This window comes from Rissa tridactyla, chromosome 4 (genome assembly GCF_028500815.1).
Source record: "Rissa tridactyla isolate bRisTri1 chromosome 4, bRisTri1.patW.cur.20221130, whole genome shotgun sequence".
NCBI lineage: Eukaryota > Metazoa > Chordata > Aves > Charadriiformes > Laridae > Rissa > Rissa tridactyla.
In genome coordinates, this window is record NC_071469.1 from 78,944,747 (window position 1) to 78,964,391 (window position 19,645).

At 47.8% G+C, this 19,645-nt stretch overlaps 1 protein-coding gene across 1 annotated transcript in view; it reads left to right on the forward strand.

Annotated features, from left to right (window-relative positions):
• Positions 1 to 19,645, forward strand: part of ZNF423 (zinc finger protein 423) — a 274,882-nt gene that overhangs the window by 5,372 nt on the left and 249,865 nt on the right. The window lies entirely within an intron of this gene.

The window sequence follows — 19,645 nt, forward strand, 5'->3', positions numbered from 1 at the left end:
TGGAAACTTCCATTCAAACATTGAAACAGATTTGAGTCGGAAAGGGAAATGCCCTTTGCCAGCTGCCTCTGAGTTTTGAAAACAAGCAAACAAAAATGTCACAAATCAGAAACAAACATCTCAAACATCTCCTGTGCAGAAAATGCTGTACCCACATAGACATTACAGAACGTGTAGAAATTTGTGCATTACTTTGATTTGTTATGAGAACATGTAGCAAACACAGGCTGGCTCATCTGTTAAGAATCTCCCAAATATACTAATGAAAGACTTGATAAATTCAACAGCACTATAACAGGAGATTTTTATGGCACCTCATGCCAGTGTCCTGGGTCTGTCTGCCCTGGGAAACTGCATCCTCTCAGAAGTGGAATAGTTTTTCACTGTGGAAGACAATCCCTCCATACCACTGGTGTGCAAAGTCACCTCCTGTGCTTAGGCACAAACTGAGTTACCTGATTAATGTTAGTGTTCATCTGTACTTTCAGCCTGGGCTAATTTTAGAGCCTGGAATAAGGATGATAATGGATTCAGTTGGTCAGAAATAGCTATTCTGCTTTGAATACACTGAGCTGGATCTAGATGAATTTCCCTACAGAGGCAAGTTGTTTAAACTAAGCAGGTTTTGCCCAAGTTGTGCATCATCTGCAATTAGCCAGCAGGGCAGGCACCACTCCAGAGCCGGCGCTGGGCTCAGCTGTGCTCCTCAGCACCCGCACGGGCCCCCGTCCCGTGCTGAAAGAGCTGGGGGTCCTCAGTGGTCACCCCGACCTGCCTGACAGTCACAGCCTTTCCGCATGGGATGGGGCTGCTTGACCACTCCTGATGGCAGAACTACGACCTCCCTGGAGGCGCAGGCTGGTTTTGCTACTGGTAGTGTTTATCCACAGTACCATGCAGGTGACACATCTCTGTCTGTTTTGCTGGTTGCTGTTTGAAATTAAGTTGTTGTGTCAAAAAAGCAACACAACAGGATGATACAACTGGAGTGTTTTGGAGAAGGACAAGGTTGGAGGGGAGGGGGGAAGGAGTTTAAAAATTTTTTGTCTGTGTGTAAAAATGGATAGAAGTTTCCTACCATCTCTTCCCGATGCATTTGGATTTGTAAGCCCCTTCCACCACTGCATGTCCCCACCACAGTGCTGTGGGATGCAGTTATGCCACCACAGTCGTGGGTCTGCGGCAATGCACTGTCCCTGGGCGAGGGTACCACAGCTGCCTGTGGCAGTACACAGGGCTGTACGGAGACATTGGTATTTCAGGAAAGTCTTGAAAATAATTAAAAATCTGTCTAGTCTCTTCTTTAAGAAAAATGCTGCCAAAGAGAAAAGGAATGCAAGGAGGAGGAAGTACCTCTTCTGGAGTTTGATAACCCCCTCTATGGGGGTCTTTGCTTTCATCCTGCAAAGCACCCGCCCAGCAGGGATGCAGCTGTGCTGGCCCCCGGGCATCCTCACCATGCAGCGTGTCCCCTGTACTGCGCCTGCCTGGCTCCTGGCTTAGCCACACGCTGAGCTGATGAAAATGTTGGAGGCGAGAGTTCAATGTTGAGGTCCGACGTGAATGAAGCGTGGCAGGGATGTTGTCTCATGAAGAAATGGTGTGGGAGAAAATTGCCGTGGATCAATGTAATCTAATTTCTTTGCTTCTGTGATCTAAATACCTGCTTTAATAATTTATTAAGGGGGAATGTCTAACGGGCAGGAGGGAAATGATAAAGGATGGTTTAACAGAAAGTGGTACAGGGCAATAAAATATTGAAGCCAGTCATTAAAAGGTGCGTGATGTCCAAGTACTTAAAGGTGGGAGAAAGGGAGAAGGTAAGACAGGCTTTATGTTTTGGGCAAGAAGCACTGCAGGACCTTTAGAAAGTAACTGGTGGGTGTGAGCTTTGTCGTTCTGTGCCTTTCCGTGCAGATCCTAAAGGGAACGATGGGCTTATAGGGTCTTTCATCTGTGAATTAGATTTAAATTTAAAACCAAAGAGATACAATACGAGGTTTCTGGTTCCCAAAATTCACTGTTTTTTCTTCTCTGCTATTAATTTAGTTCACAGAAAGTGGATTAAACTTCAGTTGTGGCTTGAGCTGCTGGACCAAAGTGCAGGTAGCCTGGTGCCCTTGGGGGGCTGAAGTGCACACAGTTGTCGAGGCACCACCTGCTCGTGGTACTGCACCCGCCATCCTCGCTTCCCTCTTGTAGAATGGCCTATTTGTGTAAGAAACTAAAAGCAGACAAAAGCTGCTCTGAGGTGTGTTAAAGGGAAACATCATCACTGCTGACACGGTCTGCCCACAGAGAGGGGAAGGACTGAAACTGTGCAGCAGCGACAGTATTGGGGGCAAAAATAGCAAGAACTGGTACGGGGAGGAATTAATTGCACTGAAACTTCAGCAGATTTTGTTCAGATATTTGAAAATAAATATTCAGCTGAGTGTCATCAGGATCATAGAGAGTGTTAAATTTTAATTCTTTGCGAACCTTATTTTCTGTGCTTTCTAGGGATATCACTGTGACACACAGGGAGTGTGGGTGCTGTTCTCAATGTATCTTTGCACTTGCTTGTGCAAAAGCTTTTAACTTGGACATTATCTGGTAAGCAGCAAGAATAAAGGGCCTTGGCATTTGGGGGTTTTTTTTGTCTTCTTATATCTTTAAGCACTTTGTAACACGTTATTTAAGTTTCTGTTCATAATTTTGCATTAAATAGTATGAGATAGGAAGGACTTGTCTGAGACTTGGTTGTCCTGTCAGACAAGGACTTGTCTGAGACACCAGCTTGATTTTTCTGCTGCGCTGGAATTTCTTCCTGATAGCTCTGAGCATGTTTCTGAACCATGGGGGCTCTGTCTCTGGTGATGGGACGGTGCTCAGACTTCTGTGAGGCTCAGGCTGATGATGGAGGGGTACAGAAATACATCAGAGAATTAATTGTTTGCTCCATGTATCTTTGATTTTGCACCCAACAACAGTAATCATAGGGAATTGTAATTTGCATTGATTTTCTATATATTTAATGTTTTTTAAAGTTTACTCTGCAGAAAAGCAGCATTGATCTTTTATACAATTCTGGATCCTGGCTGTACCCGGTGGTCTCTTCATGCATTTCTTTTCCTATTAATAGTGCTTAGTGATTAGTGTGTAGTAAGTGATTTAGTCAAAGCTATTTGGAGGCCAAATTTTCCAGGGAGTTCTTGTGGTTTTACAGTATCATTACTAATGGGCTGAATTTCAAATAAATTCAAATTTGTTTAATATTTAGCAACCTGAAGCCTATGTAAGCATTACTTCTGGCATGCCCACTCTAAACGGCCTGTGTGCATTCAAAAAGGTTTGTATCCACGACATTGCATCAACAGAAAAGCACTGAAATAAATAAATGCAATGGTAACACTTTGCCAACTGTGTTCCAGAAAAAAATCCTTCCCCCACTTTCATTCATCTCTAATTACAACTGACCCCCCCTCTTGCCAGGCTTTTGGCCCCATGTTTGTGTGGGGCTCTGGAGCTGTTGGTTGGAGGAGCCCCACAATAGGGACAGGAGTCGGGGCAGAGCGGCTGATGGGAGTAATGGCTTTGCTTTGTACATCTGTCAGCTAATGCTTAACTAATGCAGAATTACTGTCAGCCTCCTGCGGAGCTCACTTTCCTCTCCACCTGAATGCGTAATGACTCTGTGGCAAGGAATTTGAAATAAATGCTTAATGGCCAGACATTTAGAAAATTAGGAAAGTAGCAGAAGTTTGTCATGGTTGTTGTCTTGCCGGCTTTCCTGGCCCCCACGGCAGGTGTGGGGCAGTAGGTGCCGGTGGCACAAAGCTCTCCATGGCACTGGTAGACACTGGGCAGCCTTTGCCCATTGTGCCCTGACCACGCCGTGCTGCCAGGGGACACCTGCGACTGCTGATGCCTGGGAGATGCTGGCCTGGTTTGGGGGCTACTTCCCCTGCAGGGGTGGCTCTGCATGCAGGATTCTCTCCCCACTGCCAGGCCCCTTGCTGGCATTCCCCACTGTCCCAGGGCATTGCTGGTGCGTGGGGCTTCTCCTGGGCTGCGGTGCACCCTGGAGCCGCCGCCGCGCTGTGCCCCAGAGAGCAGAGCAGTCCCTGCGCTGAGCTCTTGTCGCTCAGCTTGCAAACCCCTCTGGAACCATGTGGGAGGAAATATGTTTTCTAAATGTTAGTCATTACCAGCTAATGGGGATGTTAGCAAACGGGGTGAGCTCGGAGATGCGGGGGTGGCCAAGTGTGGGCCGGCGGGAGGGCTGTGCTGCCATGGGGGCTCGGCAGGAGGCAGGGGCTTGCTGTGGGCAGCCCTGAGACAGCCAGTTCCTCCAAATATGACTGCTGGAAATGGTGACCCGTGGCTCAATAGGATGGGGGCAAATCCCAGGCAAATCCCAGTCTCCTTGCAGTGGGGACTATGTTCTCACTCCCCAATGTTCCCTTCCCCAGAGGGGCCACAATGGCGTACAGGAACATATGGGTGTTCCTATGCTGCTTAGGGGTAAAGTGGTCTGTGTTAGTTTTCACCTGTTTTGGCTTGTCTCTGCCTGGGCAATGAGGGACTGTGGTGGCCGGCAGCCTGACCTGGTGGCACGGTGACAGCCAAGGCCGACCACGCTTCCTGCAGGTACTGCTGAATCAGAGGTAGTTCTTCATCTGGGGTACAGTCCTCGTAAGGTCTCCATGGCACCTGCACCAAAATAATTTCAGGTTGTGCATCACTACCTGCCTCATCTCTCACTGGAGATGTTTGGAAAACAGTATTGACCTCCCTGCTTTGGGCAGGAAGGGTGCACATAAAAATTTTGGAGGTGGAAATATTTCCACCAGTACTGTTGACAAAGTTGGGCCTCACCTTCTTCAGTGACTGTGGTATCCTAATTTCACACTTGGTGTAATAGTGGTAGTTGATCATGACTGAAGAAAGGTGGCTGGGCTGAGACATCTGCTGCAGACAGTTGTGAGCTCCTCAACACAAGGGTGGGAGCATCCTGCCATGTGGGAGTATGTTTCCTGATCCGGTGCCTTTAGGATTTTGATATTTTTGTTGTTGCTTTTTTCCCCCATGTGCTACTTTTCAGCTAGCAGAAAACATTCAGGAAAATATTTGTGTTGGAAAAATTTAAATCTACTGTAATTTCTTGGTACAGACACCAGGGAAAATACAGCCCCACATACAAATATCGATTTAGGTTTTAAAAATAAGCTGTGTCAGAGGTGACTGGTGTTTAGTCTTTGAAATACTGCATGAAACATGTATTTGGAAACCCAGACATGAGCTGAGAGCACAGGGCAAAGGCTGGGCCTGCCAGACCGTTGTGCTGAAGCAGGTGATGGCAGGTGGCCGCAGCACGAGCTGGTGACCGGCTGCTCAGCCAGCCTCAGCACAGGCACGGGGTTTAGGGATGTATGGGTGTATGGCTGCGGGCCATGCCAGCAGTGCCCTCCTTGGGAGTGCAGCCAGTGCCCTGACCTCTGGCAGTGTCCCTGCCAGCCTGTGCTGCCACAGGTCATGCGTGTGTTTGACCCATGTATATAGTATTATATACAAGCTATCTTTGAAGGGTATGTCCATAAGGTGACAGGGAGCCTCAAGAGGAGATGCCCAAGCTGGCTCCAGCAGCCCGTTCCCATCCCTGGCAGTGCCATGGAGGCACAGGGCTGCATGGACCAGCCCTGGGTGCATCCCCCGCTGCCTCCATGCACGAGGGTCAGGCTGTCTTTGTAGGAGTTGGCAGAGCTTCCCACTGGCTTGTTAATAATCAGACCTGCAGCGAGTCCTTTGCAGGTCATGGCACCTCCAGCAACTGCTTGCTGTGACCACCCGGGCCTATTAATAAAGTGGCCAAGGAAGGGTGAGCACTTTGGGTTGGACTGGATGGAGTTTGTGTATCCTTATGCCTTGTGCCACACTATTGTTGCTATAGCTGATGCTTAAACTGCGGAAGAAAAGAGGGGAAGAAAAAAAAAAAGCCAGGAGATCAGGAAGGGGTTAGGCAAGTGTTTGGTGCATCCTAAATTGCCCCACAGACTGATTCCCCTGCTGAAAATCAGCAGGTTTGCCACCCTGCTCCCCAGGCAAATGCTCAGTGGCCTGGCAGTCATTTGCTGTGTGGGGAGTTTTTGGCTTCATGTATTTCCAAAGAAGGTAACCCAAGCTGCCATTGGAGGGTGTACTGAGTCCTGATGCAGGTAGACTTCCACAAAGCTCCCAGGGCCCAACTACTTTGAATTCATGGGTCCAAACCACCAAACTTCTCAGTTTTAGAGCCTGGTCTCCTGTAATCTGCCAGTGCAGCAGAAACAGGACGTCTCGCCCAGCGCAGTCCTTCTGCCATGTGAGATACTTGCCTTTTGCCCTGGAAGTCCTCAAAGCGTGGGTGCTGTAGAAACAGTGTTTTGGGAATCCCAATTTATTGTATCCTGCTGATTCCAAATCAGATTTACTCCTTTTACTGGTAAAGGGATATTTTTTCCTAACTGCGACCATGGTGAGCCAGCCCAGCAGTCAGGCTGGAGCAATTCCTTTTCAGGGATTGCCATCGGTAGCAAAGACTTTGCTGGCGAAATTAGGCCCTCAGAGACAGCTATGCCAATGCAGCTGAGACACATGCATGTCTCCAGTCACGGTCAGTGTGGCCATAGAGACTCTGGTCCCCAACACTTCTGCATGACCAACTCATGACTCACTAGTGTCACCGGGCTGGCTTACATATGGTCTATTGGCAGGCAGGGCAAGTAGAGAGTTGTAATGGATAAATGGTCAACCATGTCCTGTACCAGCTTCCATTGCTTACAAATAAAGAGGAATTGCTCTTATGTTTTGACAATATCCTCAGAAAAACTATTACAGCAACCACAGGTTTCCACTCTCATGTCTCCTAAAGCTGTGCAAAATGAAGGGGTGTTTGCTAAGCTGTTACAGGGGTCCTACACCTCATCTTCTGCCAAGGAAGCAACAAACATGGTACGCTTATCTAGGTCCATCTGGGCCAAATATTAGCTACAGCCACGTCCAGCTGTCAAATGACTTAATTGGACTAGAGGGCCCCATGTGCTCCAGGGTTTAGATCTCTCCTTCAAACAGCCGCTTCCTCACTCCGCCAATGCATTCCCCACAGCACCGTCACTCATCTCCTAACAGCCACGGCTCTAATGGTTTTGTTAAATTTTGTGCATGGTTTGTAGCATCCATTATCTCTTTTACATCGTCCCTTTTGAAGGGGAGGCTCCACACGGGCTCATTCGGGTAGTTCCAGCAGACCTAAAAAGTCAGTCTTCACTTCGTCTTGGTACAGCACCATCTGCAGAAATCAGAGCATAAACGCAGAGCGAGAAAGGGCAGCAACAACAAGAGCAGAAGAAAGCAGTGTGCCTGGGAGAGGGATATGAGGAGAAAAAGAGAGAATTTTCTTTGATGTATTCGTTTCCTCTTATTAGTATCCATCTAGTGGTGCTCAGGCTGAGATAGCTGACCTGTCCAAAAGTTAGTGATCCACACACAATCCACTCCCAATAGTGCAAAAGTACAGACATCACAGAATGAAAATAGCAGAAGTCAAGATGAAGGAGGAAACCACGGGCTGTCAGATATGAGTGGGAATAACCTAAGTTCACCCAAGTGGCAGAGGTACTATCTTAGTTTGTGGAGAGTGAGGGAAAAAATGTCTTAACAATCTCATTCTCCCACCTATAAGCACATCTCTTCTGTGTTTTCTATGCTGCTACTGATAAAGACTGCCCACACTTGAAAGGACCTGGCAGGGTACAAGGTCAACCTTTTACAATTTCCTCTAATTGTGTGGGTCTGGCTGACCTCCTTATTCCAGCACAAGGAGGGATAACGGCAGGCAGAGATGACAAGGGAAAAAGACGGCCAAAACTTTTCCTGCCCCTGTGGCAGGAGACTGCCTACAATCACAGACCACCATTTCTATAATACAGGTTCTCAGTGCCTGGGTGTGCTGGCTCCTCACTGCTGCCTGCCAGGGCAGCCTGTGCGAAGGACATGGCAGAAGGTGCAGGGCATTACACACCTGAATTAGCCAGGCCTGCCCAGAGCAGATGGCAAGCTCATGTTTGCCCCACTCTTGGCTTTCTGTTCCTCTGCCAAGGCATTGCGTTGCTCTGATGAATAGAAAAAGGGGGTAAAATACACTCCTGTGTGCCATGAGCCAGCCCTGCCCTCTGCTGCATGGTCGTCTCCTTTGGCTGCAGGTCCTGGAAATGCTACATCCATTTTCAGCTCAATTTCTTCATTTAGAGGGTGCTTTTGTGCTGCAGAGGGTGTGTTGCTGTTTCCTGGGAGATCTGCTTGTGGGTGAAAGTGATAACTCATCTCCTGGCTGACCACTGCCCAGACGTCATACGATGGCGTCCAGGGCAGTGTCCCCTCTGGACTGGAGGGGAATGCGCCTCACAGCTCTCTGCAGCAGCACTTGCACAGCTCTTCCCAGTGAGTTTCTTGAAGTCTTGCTAGTCCTGGAAGGAGGTGTATTGGGCATTGGTACTAGCTTAAAAGTTTATTTGAATTGCTCCCTGGAGACGGTGCCAGCTTTGTGTTCAGCTCTGTTGGAAAGAGATGAGAAGAAATTTCACAGAGACAGTAAGTCAATATCAGTGCTCATAGGTATCGCTTCATAATAATGCCTTTTGACAAATGGATGTCAGTTCTCCAGAAACTTAGCTCAAGAAAGCAGAAAATGAAAACTTGCTGCAAGTTTTTATTGCCGATGCTTCATGTACAATCACTGGGAGTCTGCACCGTCTCCTTCTTGGTGCTTGTGTTCCTAAGGAGATGAAAATCTGATAGATGGACAGCAGTAAGATAAATCACTGGCTCTTAAAACTATGGAAAATAGTGTCAGAGGGAATAATTACTCAGAACCACTAAACAGTTCTGCAAAGAGGAAATGTGTTTTTAGGACAGATCTATCATGGCTAGAAGAAGCTGCAGGATGTGCCCAATAGGTCTATGGCTGTGCTGGCCCAGGGGCTGGGTTGCTAACAGCAGCAACGTGACGTGAGAAATGCTGGGGTGGGTGGGTGGCGTGCTCTCCCCTCCAGCGGCAGGACCACTGGCAGTGATGGCTGCAGTTCCTCCTCTCCTGGCACCCGGGGGGCTGCGAGTCCTCTATCCACTAGCTGTCCATCAGGTTGTTAATGCACTTTGGAGGATGTAAGGACTATCCTCTTGGTTTTCCTGTTACGAGAGGAAAGGTAAAACAACATCAATTTCTAGTGGAGCCAAGTGCTTGCGATTGCCATTGACTCTCATGGGGTATCCAAATGCTCAGCTCATTTGCAGTGATCCTCCCCAAAACGCACTCATTTATACTATGTGAGAGGCGGTTTACTGTAGCTTGCAGAGGAAAAATGGAAAACCATGCTGTCTACACAGAGGAGGATTTATCAGCTCTTTTCCAGGTTTGTCATGTTTGCCTGCCACCTGTGAGCTTGTGCGACCCCCCAGCCACCTCAGGATCCCTTCCTTTCGTGAGACCTGGCAGGTCGTGGTAGTGGGGTGCTCTGGCTACTTGGGGCTGCATCCAAATTTTGCAGGGAAATGTAAATTGTGTGAAGTGAACTCTGGAGCTCGTTTCTGGCGATGCTGTCACATCACAGGGCTGTCTGCCACTCTGCTTGGCCAGAAAGCACATGAACCTGCCAGTCTGAAAAACTCCCAAACAAGGAGCCTGTAACATTCTGAAATGCGTTACTTGGCTTGGCAGGGCTGAGTGGATTATCCACTTAAAACTCAAACAGTTGTGTTGATAAACTTTGACATGAAAGGATTTGGGAAGCTTTAGAACCAGATAACCACAGGAGTGCAGGTTGGGAGGGGATCTTGGGAATGGCTCAGTACACCTTCCTGCTGTGAAACAGGAACAGGCATATCTAGACTACTGCTAGCTGCTTGCCTCACCTGGTAGGGAAAAACAAACAAAGAGAAAACAGCTGGAGTATCTCTGGAGATGGCTTGTTCCTGTGCTTCTAATGGAAAAGTTCTTCCTCAGTGCCAGGCTTGAATCTCCCCTGCTGCTGTTAGAGTGCATCATCCTTGCCCTGGACCTGGAGCAGGACTGGTTTGCTCCTCTTTGCAAAACCCTTTACCTCCAGGGAGATTGTAAGCATGTCCTCCCTGAGACTCTTCTCCTGTAGACCAAATATAGTCATGCCATTAAACCTGTCCTCTTAGGTTTTTAAGCTGCTCGTGGTTTTTGCTGTTCTCCTCTGGGCTCTCTGCAGCTCGCGGTGGGTGGCTGCTTGTGCTGGTGCCTGGCATTGCTGCTGCTGGCGGCTGTACTCTGTTGCTGACTTCTCCACTCGCATTGCTCAGCAGGGATGGGGGCTGTGTCTGGGGCTCTCCTCACCTCCTTCGAGCTCCTTCTCAAGGTCTCACCTCAGTCCCGCTGAAGGAAACGCCAGTAGTTGAACCGAGAGCATGGCTAGGGCTGGACCTGCACCCTCCCGCTTCCTGGGCACATGCTGGGGAGTGAGTGGACATGCTGGGGAGTGAGGGGACCCAGCCTCATCTGCGGCTGGCACTAATACCATCAGAGCTGGCTTCTCAGAGCCGCACAGAGGTGAAACAAATCCGGTCCCCTCCACAGGGAGTGGGGCATTGTGTAGGTACAAAGCCTGCAGACTGCGTCCACCACTGGCTCTCGCGCTCTTTGTGCTCCAGCGCCGTCTTCTTGCACAGAAACTCTGATGTATTTAAATTGTGTCTGTAAGATATTTAGCCTAATGCTTGTGCTTGTCTGTAGCTTGCAAGAGCTTTGTCTGGCCCTACTGAGGAGATTACACATCAGTCTTGCTAGACCTGTTTTCAAAAGCAGCCTTTAAATCTGTGCACTGAAATTGCTCTTGCAAGCGCATGGGTGAACAGCCTGACCATGCCAGAGCGCTGGCTGGTGATTGCAAGTAGGTGGTGTATAGAAAAAAACCCCAAATGAACAAGTGTAGAGGTAGACCCAGGGCTGTCTTGGAAAAAGAGAGCATTGTATCTTCTTTTCTAGCTTTTATTTTCTACCAAGCCACATATATTGAACAGCCCTCTCAAGTCATTTGAGGATTTTAGGATGTGCAAAAAGAATGAATGTGAAGAAGCTATTTAATAAATAAAGTTCTGGGGTGACATGCCAGCATGGTGATGATACAGCGACTCTAGGTGCCCAGGACACCACACGACCACAGACCCCTTGGGACTGATGCACCAGCGCCAGACCCATGCTCCACGGCACTGCTCCCCTCTGGCACTTGCCCGAATAAACCCAAGCCCCTTTTTACTCCAAGGGCTCAGTGCTCGGCTGCTGTAAGCTGCAGCTAATGACTCACAGTCCATGGAGAGCTTTCCAGTTCCACTGCCTAAACCCTTAGATATGCCTTTAAATCTTATGTTAACAATAAAACATGAAAATGTGCATATACAGGTAAAGGCTTCATGGAGAATGGAAGCATGAGGCTCAAAAATATTTTAGCTATGTAAATATTTTGTTTAAGAAAAGGGTAGTTGCGTATATATACATAAAATTTACCAAGGACTTCCTAGCTGCCTGTTTTCCTGGGCACCATGGTGGTAATCTTAGCATAATTACTAGGTAGACAGACAGACAGATATAGCTTTTAATGCAAAAGAGCTTCTTAAAGCTGGCCTGTTGGAGTGATTTTCTAGTTTGTTACTCCCTGTGCTGTGCAGTCATACTCGGCTGCCCATCGCATAGGCCTTCCTGGGGCACTGGCACTGGATGGTGGTACGGCACTTTGAAGGTCTCTTGATAGTATGGGTACCATTAAATAGTCTGTCTTCAGGCTGTGCAGGATTCAGGAGTGTGAAATGATAGTTGTGCGTATAACTGCAGGAGGAAAAAGAAGAACAAATACTTTGGGATAAATGCATACCCCAATATTTTAAATTGTTGTTGTTTAAAATACAGCTTGATCACAGAAAGGTTCATGATGAGAGCCACCCTCCTTTTGCCTTTTTGGCCAACAAGGAAGCAGGCCTCAGTAAGCAGCAGCCCAAGGAAAATAGAATGTAACTCAAAGACTGCATACAAGTAGAGGTGGCTATAAATCACAAAATTTAACCTCACATCCGAACTGTCCTACATTTTTTCAGACTTACATTTACCATTCTGAAGGTTTCCAGAAATTAACACGATATCCATTTATCACAACAGGGTGTGGGAAAATTTAATTTTAGTTTCTATGTTTGTGCTGCCTGAAATGGCGCGTCTGTGACTGCTTTAATCTGTACAACCACAATTTGTCATCTGACTTAAAAGTTTTGGTGACATTAATACTGAGTGTAGCTGAGGACTGAGATTTGTACCCCATTTTGGGGTGGGTGCTTGGTCCTGCCTGTAGGACAAGCCAAGAGTGAAAGCGGGACCTGGCGTGGGATGGGGGTCCCAGGAGGGGGACGGGAGCTGCAGTGGTCACCCCTGTCCTGCCGTTTGGGTGGGCTGTTGCACCACGGCAACAATGGGTTTCCTTGATGTGGATATAACAGATTAAACCGGTTAAAATTTCTGCCACAAGAAGCATCTGATGCTTTCACTTGGGGTAGCCACCATGGCAAGTACTATTTTTTTTCTAGTTAATTTTAGACATCAAGAAAACCTAATTCCTTCGGGTTGCTTTCAGTGCCGCAGCCTGAGAAAGCGCAGCACAGTGTCGGTGATCTGTTTTCCACAGGGGCTGCTGCGATGCGCGCTGCTCCACGCAGCTCCAAAAGAACTGGGGCTGCTGTAATTAATGTAGCAAAGCCTTGCTTCTTGTCTCAGTTAATTCCTTACATTTAGATGGTGAGGAGTGCTAAAGGATGGACCAAAATATTCTGTGTTTAAAAAAAAAAAAAAAAAGGAAAAAGAAAGGAAAAAAGAAAAGAAAAGAAAGAAAAAGGAAAAAAAGGAAAGAGAAAGAATAAGGAAAAGGAAAAAAAAAAGGAAAAAAAGCTGGGATGAAACCAGCTCCTGTGTGCTGAGAAATGGGCTGTATTGGCAGGCACGGGGCAGTGGCTGGGAAGGGCTTGGAGAGAGCAAGGTGTGTACCCTGGCCTTGGAGGCCTCCCATTGTCCATTTTCCCAAACACAAATACAATGATGGCAAAAAACCTTGCAGTAAAATTTGCAGGGTGACTCAGGGCAGGGAAACTCTGCTCACTGCAGCAAGACCCCTGATGGTCTCACCTCCCTGCTCATTAACTGGTGTCTAAACGAGACTTGCAGGGGTAAGAAGCAGGGAGCAGGAAGGGCTGATGCTCTCCAAAACAGGCCTATCTTAAAATACACATTTCACTATCCAGGCAAAAAAGAGAAATTTGCATATTTTAACTAGAATATTGTCAGTCCAGTGAAGCTCCTGCTGCTGGACTTTTGCTGGCTGCTGTGTAAAGGTTTCAGGCTGGATCCTTATGGATTTTCACCTTCCTTACTACATGGAGCTGCATCTTCTCGGTCTCCCCCAGTAACAGCCCTAGATGCATTTTCCACTGCTGTTTTTACACATGTATTTAGTCCGTCAGGATCTTCATGTCTCAAAACTGGACTTGAAAAAAATACAATTTTAATTGAGCATTAGCTAATTGCTGTCAAAAGCAATGTTTACTCTTTGTGTTTGAGGAATGTGAAGACCTGGGCTTTGCAAAGCTCAAGCAGGCAATACGGTGTGGCCAGTGTCACAAGAAGTTTATCGAGAGGAGTGATTGCAGATTTCTCTTCATGGGGATTAACCACAGAGTCAGTTATGCTTAAATATAAGCATATGCTTAGGTTAATTTGATTTTCATACTAAATAAAGCATGGTGATCATTGACCAAAGTGCTTGCGCTCAGAAGAAAGCTCTCTGCAGTCTGAGGAAGGTGTACACCGAAACTGTTTGAGCTGGAGTTTGCCTGCCCATGGGCAGCATCCTCCTCTTCTGGAGCTTGCGGGGAGGCTGCGCCTCCCTGCTGGGGGGTTGGCTCCCACGAGTATGAATGTTTTCTATGTCACTTCAGCCCAAATTGGTGGCGTTAGGGCAGATCAACAGTCTAGCTGGCTGGGGCCACACACAAACCCATCTGCTTGTGATCAGGTGCGGGAGCCCTGAAGGGGTGCCCACGCGGAGGGGAAGGATGCTGGACGTTGGTGTATTTAGCAGATGATGCCCTAATTCAACTTCCAAACAGCATTTTGCATTTAGGTTATGCTGACAGGGAGCCACCCTGCAGCTAAGCAGAAAAAAATCCCCAAATTTGCATGTACGGGTGTTTGCACCAGTTTCTCTGTAGCCGCGTGCAAGCAGTGTAAGTGAAATTGGGCTGCAGCTTCTGCAGGCAGGCAAAGCCCAAGCGACTTGCCAGGCCAGGCATGTTGCCGGCGGCACAGCCGTAGCTGGGCCTGGGCATCCCCTGCCCCACAGGCGGCTGGTACCCACAGCCTGGCTCCACGCAAACAGCCCTTTCAGTGTGCCTCCCTGCTGATGGCTTCCTCACTGACAGAGACGGCTCCTTTTTCTGGGAAGGAGGCAATGTTGCGGGCAGCAGAGCTGCTCTCTTGTGTGCTACGTAGGAGGGCCTCCCATGCCCCAGATACATCAAACCGCATAACGTTATCTCCTAATGGGAGCGCTGGGACTCTGCTTCAGGAATCTGTAATGTTGGGGCGGTTCCTTGCCAGGAGAGTGGGACCCACGGGTGCCAGTGGTGTGGGCTGTGGCAGCTGGCTCGTAGACAGGGCGCCCGTGGGAAGCAGAGACCCAACAGGAGTTTAAATCAGATATCCCTGCTGAGGGAGCCCTGCAGCACCAAGCGCCATGAGGTCTCCGCTGGCGTTAATCTCGCTCACGTCTTCCTGCTGCACTCCCCCCAGGGATGTGTTTGTAATGGGGTTGGAGGGTGCCAGCAATCCATAAAAGAGTGACAGACAAGCTGTTATATTGTTATATTTTGCTACCTATCATTTTAATGTCACTTTTAATGTATGAATTATACCCCCATTGTGTGTAATTATATTTCTCCTCCCAACCCTGCTCAAGGAACAATGAAAAGATGGAGCTGTTAATATTAAAAACAGCACATCTCTCTCAAAAAAAGTTAGAGGTCACACCTTAATTCCTAGTGCATGAGGATAGTTAATCAAAAGATGATGGGACTAGAATGAGTATGGGGACAGAAATATCCTGCACAATTTCTTGTGGAATTTAATTAGAAAGGAAGTATTAATAGCATCTGTATGTGCAACTCTGTTTTGCCTTGCAATGTGAATAGCCTTACCTGGAGCCAGGCTGATGGAAAGCCCATTGAACTTCTTTCTTTCCTCCTCTTTTTTTTTTTTTTTTAAATAAAGAAAAATAATGAGCCAAAATCAATAATAATAATACTTAATAGCAATAAACCCCAGCAGGAATCAATTTCCTATCAGCTCTCCTTAGAGTTTCTCATTTAGGTCAAGAGATGATGCTAATCGATGAGGCATTTTGCAAAAGTTCGTGCTCTACTTGTCCCAGTAATGAACCTTCAACCTTTAATTTTCTTAGTAGCACATGGTTCCTCGATGGGAAAGTCACCGTGGAGGCCTCCATGTTGGAAAACCAATTATTTATGCTAACTGGGGGGTTGGTACTGTTTGACTTTGGTCCCCGGTTGCTTGGGCAGGTCCGTTCCTGGGCCACCCTGTCACTGTGGGATGAGTGCTGGCTGCAGATCAGAGCTTCCAGGCTACTTCCTTCCCAAATGACACACTGTGCTCCTGGGGCAGGGACCTCATTCTGGCTTCAGATTCGCAGAGCACAATTGCTGGATGGCACAATTGGAAAATGTTTAAGCAGAAATATAGATAGCTTATTATAACAAAGAAGTGCATTTCCTTCCTTTCCCGCTCAATACAGATTGAGGTTTTTAATATCCCTTTTTATTAATTTTCTCACAAAAGAGGAAAAAGTGAATATAGTCAATATCTTACAACTTGATTTCAATTATGAGATCATAAAGCAGACTCTGTTTCTTAATGAATTAAGAAATGAAGACTTGGTTAATTGAATTCAGCATAGCTTGCAAAATGCTTTGTTCAGATGAAAACTGGTACGAAAATGTGAAGTGTTTTCGTGCTGGTTATTTTGTTTGCTTTCCCTCAGTGGTTGCCATGCAGGTGCGCTGGAGGCTGTCTGCAGGCATTGGGCAGAGTGTGGCCCGGCCATGCCTGGCATGGGGACACGGGTTTGCAGCTCTGCTGGGATTTGGTGGGAGATGTGGACCGAGGGAAGGTGAGAGAATGTGGGGAGGAGGCCAACACTAAATGGGATGGGACATCCCTTGGTGTCACACATGCTGCTCCCAGCTCTGCCTCAATGAATGCTATATCTCAAAGAGCCCATCCTTCAAGTGCCTATTTTTTAAGATTATTTTTTCTGTGCAGCAATCCTGATGCTGAAGGAGATAAGGCCTCTAAACCAAATTAAATTTCATCCTTAGTCCCCAAGCATGGTCCAACACTGGTGCTGGAGACCTGAACAAAGCAAACCCCAGTCATGCCACTGCCTTTAGTAAGGGCAAGGAACTTGCCCAGCAGTTTCAAAACAGTAGTTTGTAGCTTAAAGCTTGCTCAGGTGTCCCCTAGGATGCCTCTGCCCAATGCAACCACTTTAAATTGTCCTTCTGCTTCCTTGGTTCATTGTTATATTTTCAAAAATACTCCTTTTCTTAGGACAGTGAATGACCTGCATGGCCCGTCAGTAATGTCAGAGCCTTCCCACAGCAGCACCCATCCCATGAATAGCACAGACCAGACAGCAAGGAGGAGTGGGGCAACGACACTTGTACTGTACAGCAACGACAGAGGATTGGAGAAGTCCTGGTCTCCTGTCCCTCACACTGACATAAATGAAGACCATTGCCAATGAAATCACTTGGCAAAGTCAGTTCCTTACCCTGACATGGGGCCATTTGCCCATTGAGGTTTTATGGCATCACCGGTAGAGGTGAAGTCAAAGATTTTGCTGAGCTGCACTGTAAAATGACAGTGCTTCGCCAACATCTGCCTTCGTAGTGCCGATGTCAGGAGTCAAGATTTCTCAGAGCAGCAGTAACGCAATAAGCCCTTTGCAGCAGGGATGGCCAGAGCGGGGAGAGCTGCATGCCGCTCTATTAGCAGATGGCTATTAAGAAGGGGGAGCACTTGGCTACCTCAGAGCTTGGATTTGTATTTACCAAGGAAAAAAAAGCGTGTTATGCAAGGGAGGTTTGCTTTGACCTTTAGATGAAGACTAAGCATTCAGACTGTTATTTTGTAGTGGTGCCTTGTTTTCCTGAAGCTTCTTCAATGTGGGCTTCCTGGTAAAACTGAGATCTTATTTTATATGTGACGTACGCAGAATGATCTCTCATCATGTCTGCCAAAGATTTTAAAAGTATGCATGGGAGCAAGTGTCATCTGGGCATGAATGTTTGAACACAGTCCTTCTGGGATCAGTTGAGTCCCTGAGCTGTGGGGTCTACAGTTAGATCACTGACTCAGCTGAGTGATTTGTACAATTACATGGAGGCAGGCGACACACTACAGGCTGAGCATCTATGTGAATAATAAATAATCCCACCATTTGCATTCCTCCAGCATGCCTGTCTTTTCCAACCAATGGCCCCTGCCAACCTTTTGGAGGTGGTGGAAGTCAGTGCTTGGTTTATGTCCTACCAGATGATGGTACAAAACCAGCTGGTGCCTAGACATGTAATGCCACGCTGTGGGGCGAGCTGTGCCCACCACAGGGCCGCCATGCACACACAGCCATGGCAGGCTTGTCCAGCCAGCCAGGCACTGGAGAAGGGGTCTGCAGCTCAGCGGAGCGAGAGACTGCTGCCAGTGCTGCAGCAGAGAGTCATTTTGTGATGAGGAGTGTGTGCTCCCAAGGGCAGACACCAGCTCATGCTGGGATGAGCTGGGATATTCTCGTTGTCCCTTATGCTGCTGCTCATTCCAGCACAGGGGAGATGGAAACCTGGATGGGCCTGAGCATCCTTCCTTTGCAAAGCCTTTTATTTCTGGAAGGGATCCAGTGGCTGCAGCACAGGCGGAGAGGAGGAAGCGTATCGCCTCCACGCAGGGGCACAGGCATGTTCGGGCACTGGGGCTGCTGGCGGCTGTCGAGGATTTCCAGCAAGTCCTAGCTCTCAGGCTTGTGCAGGCACTTGGGCTCCAATTATAGTGATATCTTGCTCTCAGTCCAATTAAAATTTCATAATCTCTCCACCAGCTGGGGTGGACAGAGTGTTACGCGAGGTCAAGAAATATCTTCTAGCTACAGTACTTCTCCAGGAAGTTTTGGCTCCGTGAGGAATAATACCTATACAGATCCAATGGAGAAGGGCTGTAAAACCGCAGAACTTGCAGCTTCCTTGCAGCCCTTTTTGCAAGCTATTTTATTCTACGTTTGGGGGCAGGAAAATTAGGCTTTGAAATATGAGTTGTAGATAAGGCTGTGAGGAAGCTTAGGATCACAGCCTTAGGTGAAAATAAAGCTGTAATACATAAAGCATTAAAAAGGTGAAGTATAACGGCAGCCTCCAAAGACTCCTGAACAGCTGCAAGGAAGTCTGCCTTATTGCTGTGATTTTAACATGAATTATATGACACTAGGAAAGACCTGCTTCTGATCAGAGAAATGGCTACATGGCTGTTCACTGCAATACACCGAGGGCTCTATTTTAATCAGAGGTAGCTGCCATTTGGCCACCTTTTTGTTAATGGTGTTATTGATTACACAGAGCTGCTCCTAAGCCTCAGAGCACTTTACAGAATTAGGGGAAGCCTCTAGAGCAGAGTTGTTGTTTGTTTGTTTTTCCTCCGCAGAGCAGCTTCGCCGCAGACCAAATTCTGAGGTCTGTACTTAGCTCCGTCTTAGCCAGACCTCGCTTAGGCAAAGCTCCAGCTGGCTTCAGTGCTCGCCCAGCAAAGGCAGTGAGCAGCTCGGGGCCCCGTCCGGTGTGAGCGGCCAGTGCAGCCAGTGGCAGGAAATGCTCTGATTTTGCCCAATAATTAGATTTGTAAATAATAAATGAAGTAATTAATTTGGGACTTGCTAGTGCCCGTCCCCAAGCTGAGTGTTGCTCACTGTTTAGGAACGGCGTGCTGGGGGCAGAGCCAGGCAGGGTGCGCTGCTGCAACCCCAGACAGCCCAGGAGTCACGGTTTGGGGCATCCAGCCCAGGCGTCACTGGTGCAGTTGAACATGTTTTGGTTTACCGGCCTTTGTGAACGGAGCTGTAACCCCATCAGCTGCCCATGTCCTTCCCTAGAGCCTTGACTTGAGAGTATGCTGTGCTGGGAGATACTTGCTTTGCTCTCCAAGCTGGCTCTGGAAGTGCAGCTAGTGAAGTGCGAGGGTACAGGCAAGCATGACTTTCCATCAGGTAGGAAAACTTTCACGGCAGAAGTCGTCTCCTCCCACGAGCAGCTCCTGGTCTGGCATGACAGCAGCAGTGCTGCTACCATCTGTTGGTGAACAGCAGAAAAGGAGCAACAATAAACCTCTTAATAAATCACATCCCAGACGCGCAGGTATGCGCGGCACCACGTTTGCCGCCATCCCTCAGCAAGCATGGGAAGGTGTGCCATGCCACAAAGACCCCTTGGAAAAGCTGGGTCAGAAGGTTCCCTGGGG